Source organism: Oryctolagus cuniculus, chromosome 2 (assembly GCF_051225735.1).
Source record: "Oryctolagus cuniculus isolate XC-2025 breed Fujian yellow rabbit chromosome 2, ASM5122573v1, whole genome shotgun sequence".
In the NCBI taxonomy this organism is placed as follows: domain Eukaryota; kingdom Metazoa; phylum Chordata; class Mammalia; order Lagomorpha; family Leporidae; genus Oryctolagus; species Oryctolagus cuniculus.
In genome coordinates, this window is record NC_142868.1 from 116,278,137 (window position 1) to 116,284,136 (window position 6,000).

A 6,000-nucleotide genomic window follows, 5' to 3' on the forward strand; every position below is an offset into this window, starting at 1 on the left:
CTAGTGGTAACAAACACTTCTTGGCCCGTTTTTTGTTCTTTTTCAGCATGATAGGAAGTGATGGTTGGCTTAGGCAGAGGGATTAATAGGAAACCAAGTCATTTGGACACTTCATTCATGCTAATGAGTGATAATACACAGTGACACGTGGAAGAAAACTGTGGTAGTCACATTTTAACAATTCAACTCTACTGTAGTGGGAACTTATCCTTGTTGAGCAAGGAAACACGGTTGTTTGTCCCCCTCCCATACAAGTATTTTATCACTTAAAAAAGTCAGGACATTATAAAGTACATAGAGTTGATATCTACATACTACCCTTGATTCTGCCACTTGACCATCAGAACCTAAAGCTTGCTTAAAACTATGAGCCTTTTGGTGACGCTAGTGGTCAACGACTCCAGAATGTTGGCAGAAACACCAGTAATCAATTTTTAAAAACAAGGCAAAATGATTTGGAGTGGTTTTCCATGGCTTTTGACTAATTGATGGGTATTATTGATACTATTCACTGTTGCTATATATTCCAGGAGATAATGCAGAACTTCAGTTAGTGAAACCTTAGACATCATAAATAGTGTGCATGAAGCAATTACAGGGAAGAATATTCAAAGGAGATGAGAAAACAGTAATTCAGTATAACCTGAACTTGAATCTGCTAAATGTGTCACAGTTTAAAAATGTGTATGTAGCAGAAAAAGACTTAGATGGGAAAATTTACAAAGTTTGTGAAAATATAAGATGTTTAAAGCCTAAAATTTTTCATTGTATTATTCATCAGTACATACCTTGTGGAGAATGTTTTAATCTATCATTTGTTAGTGAATCAATAATGTCAATGAGGACCTTTGTTCTCTCCCATGGACCTAAGTTATTAATTCAAGGGCCAGCGCTGTGGTGTAGCAAGTAAAGCTGCTGCCTACAGTGCTGGCATTGCATATGGGTGCTGGTCATCCCTCTGCTGTGGCCTGGGAAAGCAGTAGAAGGTGGCCTAACCCCTTGGGCCTCTGCATCTGAGTTGGGGGCCAGGAGAAAGCTCCTGGCTCCTGGCCTCAGATCAGCCCAGCTCTGGCCATTACAGCCATCTGGGGAGTCAATTAGTGGATGGAAGACCTCTCTCTCTCTCTCTCTCTCTCTCTCTTTCTCTTTATCTACCTCTCTGCAACTCTACCTTTCAAATAAATAAATAAATCTTTAAAAAGTCACTAATTCAGTGAATTTTCTCAGGAATAGAAGTTAGATATCCTGACTTGCCCTATCACACCATCAGATCAGTGGCTTAGAAGTATTAACATTTCACTGTGATTTTTTTTTTAAGCTAAGGGCTGAAATTCAAAGTTTTCTGAATTAGAACTGCTCTCAACCACTATTTTTTTTAAAGATTTATTTATTTATTTGAAAGGCAGAGTTACAGAGAGGCAGAGGCAGAAAGAGAGAGAGGTCTTCCATCTGCTGGTTCAGTACCCAGATGGCTATAATGGAGCTGTGCCGATCTGAAGCCAGGAGCTTCTTCTGGGTCTCCGACATGGGTGCAGGGGCTCAAGGTCTTGGGCCATCTTCTAGTGCTTTCCCAAGCCATAGCAGAGAGCTGGATCGGAAGTGGAGCAGCTGGGACTCGAACCTGTGCCCATATGGGATGCCGGACTGCAGGTGTCAGCTTCACCTGCTATGCCACAGTGCTGGCCCCTCAACTACTATTGCTTCTTAATGGATTTAATCTAAAACTTCAAGAAAAAAAAGTGTTGTAAATGAAATTTATCATGTGAAGTCATTTCTTCAACTAACTCTGAATCATAGGAAATACCAAGTCAAAAAAAGCAAGGCCTGCTAATGATGCTGACAGACAGAGGTAGTGGCACAAGTACTCGGGTCCTTGCTACAAATGGGAAACCCAGATTGAGTTCCAGGCTCCTGGCTTTGGCCTGACCCAGGCCTGGCTATTGCGAATATTTGGGAAATGAACCAGCAGAAGGGAGATTTATATTTCTTTCTTTTTTCTTTTCTTTTTGACAGGCAGAGTGGACAGTGAGAGAGAGAGAGACAGAGAGAAAGGTCTTCCTTTTCCGTTGGTTCACCCCACAATGGCCGCTGCGGCCAGCACGCTACGGCCAGTGCACTGCACTGATCCAAAGCCAGGAGCCAGGTGCTTATCCTGGTCTCCCATGGGGTGCAGGGCCCAAGCACTTGGGCCATCCTCCACTGCCCTCCCGGGTCACAGCCGAGAGCTGGCCTGGAAGAGGGGCAACCAGGACAGAATCTGGCGCCCCGACCAGGACTAGAACTCGGTGTGCGGGCGCCGCAAGGTGGAGGATTAGCCTAGTGAGCCATGGCGCCGGCCTATATTTCTCTCTCTCTCTCTCTCTCTCTCCCTCCCTTCCCTCTCCCTTTCTTTAACAAATAAAAATAAATTTAGAAAGAACTCCATCCCACATAAAATTACAACTGATATACTTTCTGATTTCAAACTATACTTCTAGCAGTTTGTCAGACATCAGTGTTAGGACAAAGGAAAATCCTGTATTGCAAAGCTTATCTGGGGCCAGTGCTCTGGCGTAGCAGGTAAAACTGCCACCTGCAATGCTGGCATGCTATTTGGGCACCAGTTCATGTCCCTACTGCTCCACTTCCTATCCAGCACCCTGCTAATGGTCTGGGAAAAGCAGCGGAAGATGTATTTGGGCCTCTGCACCAAGGAGGGAGACCTGGAAGAAGCTCCTGGCTCCTAGCTTTAGCCTGGCCTTGCTCCGGCTTTTGTAGCCATTTGGGGAGTGAACCAGTAGATGGGAGACCTCTGTCTCTCTCTCTCCCTTGCTCTCTGTAACTTTGACTTTCAAATAAATAAAATATTTTTTAAAAAAGTTGATTTAACTTTGCAACTGAAGGCCTTCCATCTAACCTTCAGTTATAAGTGATTAATCTGCAAATGTAATGCCACACTAAAAGGTAAACCTAATTATAGAAACACTTTCCAAGCAATGAACATGCTGAATTAAAATCACATGCTCATGGACTAACATCAGTATTTGGTGCACCTGTCTGTATGAAGACATTTTCAAGAAGAAATATGTAAAATCTCCTTAAAGATGAGCATTAACAGATGAATGCTCACAATCATTTTGGAATGACAGGAAACAATAACACTGAAGCCCAGTTAAGGGGCGGGCTTACAGCTTAGCAGTTAAGACCCCCACATCCCATTCAAAATGCCTGGGTTTGAGTCCAGCTTCTGCTTCCGATCCAGCTCTCTGCTAACGTACACTCTTGGAGGCAGCAGGTGATGGCTCATGTACCTGGATCCCTGCCACACATGTGGGAAACCCAGACTGAACTCCTGGCTCCTGACTTCAGCATGGACTAGCCCTGGCTCTGTGGCTATTTGGTGAATGAACCAGTGGACGGCAGAGCTCACTCTATGTCCCTTTCTTTCTTGTTCTCACTCTGCCTTTCAAATACATTTAAAATTTTTAAAAGAAACACAGTGACATGTTTTTTTTTCCCAGATTTATTTGTTTATTTGAAAGTCAGAGTTAGAGAGAGAGAGAGAGAGAGAGAGAGATCTTCTATCTTCTGGTTCACTGCCCAAATGACTGCAATGACTGGTGCTGGACCAGGCCATGGCAGGAGCCTGGACTCCTGGTTCTCCCACATAAGAAGTAGAGGCCAAGCGCTTGGGCCGTCTTCTGCTGCCTTCCCAGCTGCATTAGCAGTGAACTGGATTGGAAGCAGAGCAGCTGGAATTCAAACCGGTGCTCATATGAGATGCTGGTATCACAAACAGCTTAATCCACCATGCCACAATGCTAGCACCCAAGTGACAAGTTACTTCCAAAAAAAGAATTCCATTCTTCTCATTAGTAGATCCATATTAAAAAACTGTACTCAAGGGGCCGATGCTGTGGCGCAGTAGGTTAATCCTCCGCCTATGGCGCCAGCATCCCATGTGGGCACCAGTTTGAGACCCGGCTGCTCCTCTTCCAATCCAGCTCCCTGCTATGGCCTGGGAAAGCAGTAGAGGATGGCCCAAGTGCTTGGGTCCCTGCACCCACATAGGAGACCAGGAAGAAGCTCCTGTCTCCTGGCTTCTGATCGGCACAGCTCTGGCATTGCAGCCATTTGGGGAGTGAACCAGTGGATGGAAGACCTCTCTCTCTTTCTCTCCCTCTCTCTCTCTGCCTCTGCCTCTCTGTAACCTCTGCCTTTCAAACAAATAAATAAATAAATCTTAAAAAAAAAAAAGATTTTATGGAAAGCTGTCTTCTCTTATTAACTGAGTGCATACAGAAACTCCTTGATTCTGCCTCTTGGTTTATGTTGGGGCTCAAAAAGGAATACCCCTGAGTATGGCACTTTGTCAGGCTGAGCTCTTTGACTCAAAGCAGGCCTTGGAAGCAGCCTCAGAACCAAGGTCTCCCTGACCTGCCATCTGCCTTACCCATTACATTATTCTCTCCCAAACAAGCCATAGGAACCATGATTCCTCATCCCCAAGGCTGGTCATTAAAAATGAGAGCATGTTTTCTTTCCCCAAAGTAAGCCATCAAAACTAGAAGCATTACCATAACCTTCCCCCACATTTCTGTCTCAGAGTTATTCATTAAAAAAGTCTCTCGCCTACCATAGTCTGGTATTAGCTCATAAGACCCTTATTCCAGAGGTGTTTTGTCCCACACCCAGCAAGATCTACCACAAACAGGTTAAGAAGAATCCAAACAGACAGGCCCTGCTGGGTTTTTCCACTCAGCTTATCACTCTTCGATCACTCTTCTTGTCCCCTCCCATTTCTACATGGCTGTCCCTGCTTCCTCAGGGAAGTACCCATAAAGTAGACATTTCCCCTTGTGTTTCTGTGTCTTCACTCTAAAGGCTCCAGACTAAGCACCCACCTGGGAATCAAACCCAGGTACTCCACTGTGAGACATGCGCATCATAACTACAAGACTAACCACCTGCCCTTTAACATTTTAAAAATTCACCAGGGCAGTCATTTGGCATGGCAGTAAATACACCTCTTGGGACGCCTGCATCCCATGTCAGAGTGCCCAAGTTCAAGTTCTGGGTCTGCTACGGATTCCAGCTTTCTGGTAACGTGCACCCTGGGAGGTAGCATGATGGCTCAAGTACTTGGGTCCCTGTCACTATGTGCAGACTGGGATTGAGTTCTGAGTGCCTGGTTTCAGGTTGGCCCATTCAGAGCTGTTGTAGGCTTTTGGGAAGTGAACTGGTGGATGGAAAACCAATCAATCAGGGCCATTGTTGTGGCACAGTAGGTTAAGCTCCGCCTGTGATGCCAGCATCCCATATGGGCACCAGTTCAGATCTCAGCTGCTCCACTTCCAAGCCAGCTCCCTGCTAATGCACCTGGAAGAGCAGCAGAAGATGATCCAAGTGTTTGGGCCCCTGAACCCATGTAGGAGACCTGGAATAAATAAATAAATCTTATAAAAAATTATCCTTCATCCTTTTGTATCAGGATCCCCAGCACTAATGGACAGTATAACAAAGCTGGGAAACTGAGGAGTGTTTAATTAGGGACTAAAAGGTTAAACGTTCAGGGAAAATTACAAAGAATGAGTGCAATTTGGAGCTCATCTCTGCTTGAGTGTGAAGGGGACAGGCCAGACTGTTAACTGAAATGGAAGAGGGTGGCCCTGTGGAGAAGGGGTCTGAAAAGAAAGGGTAGCATTCAACCACAAACCAGAAAACAGTCAACCCTCTGGGACCCCATAGGAAAACAGTGGGGTTCTCTCATGCTTCTCTCCCACCTCCTGCTGATGCCTTCAATGGCTAAAACCCACTGGGAGTCACAGGACAAGCTGGGTGCCAGGGCACACAGTAGGGAGGAGAAAGGAAAGGGAGCATCTTGCCAGGGCCAGTGGAGAACTTGCAGCCCAGTCACTGCCAAGGTTAACACACTTATCTCAGATAAGCGCCAGTCTGTGAGTTCACCATCTGAGACACCAACACTCCGGGTACAATCCAAACACATTCAGATCCACATGT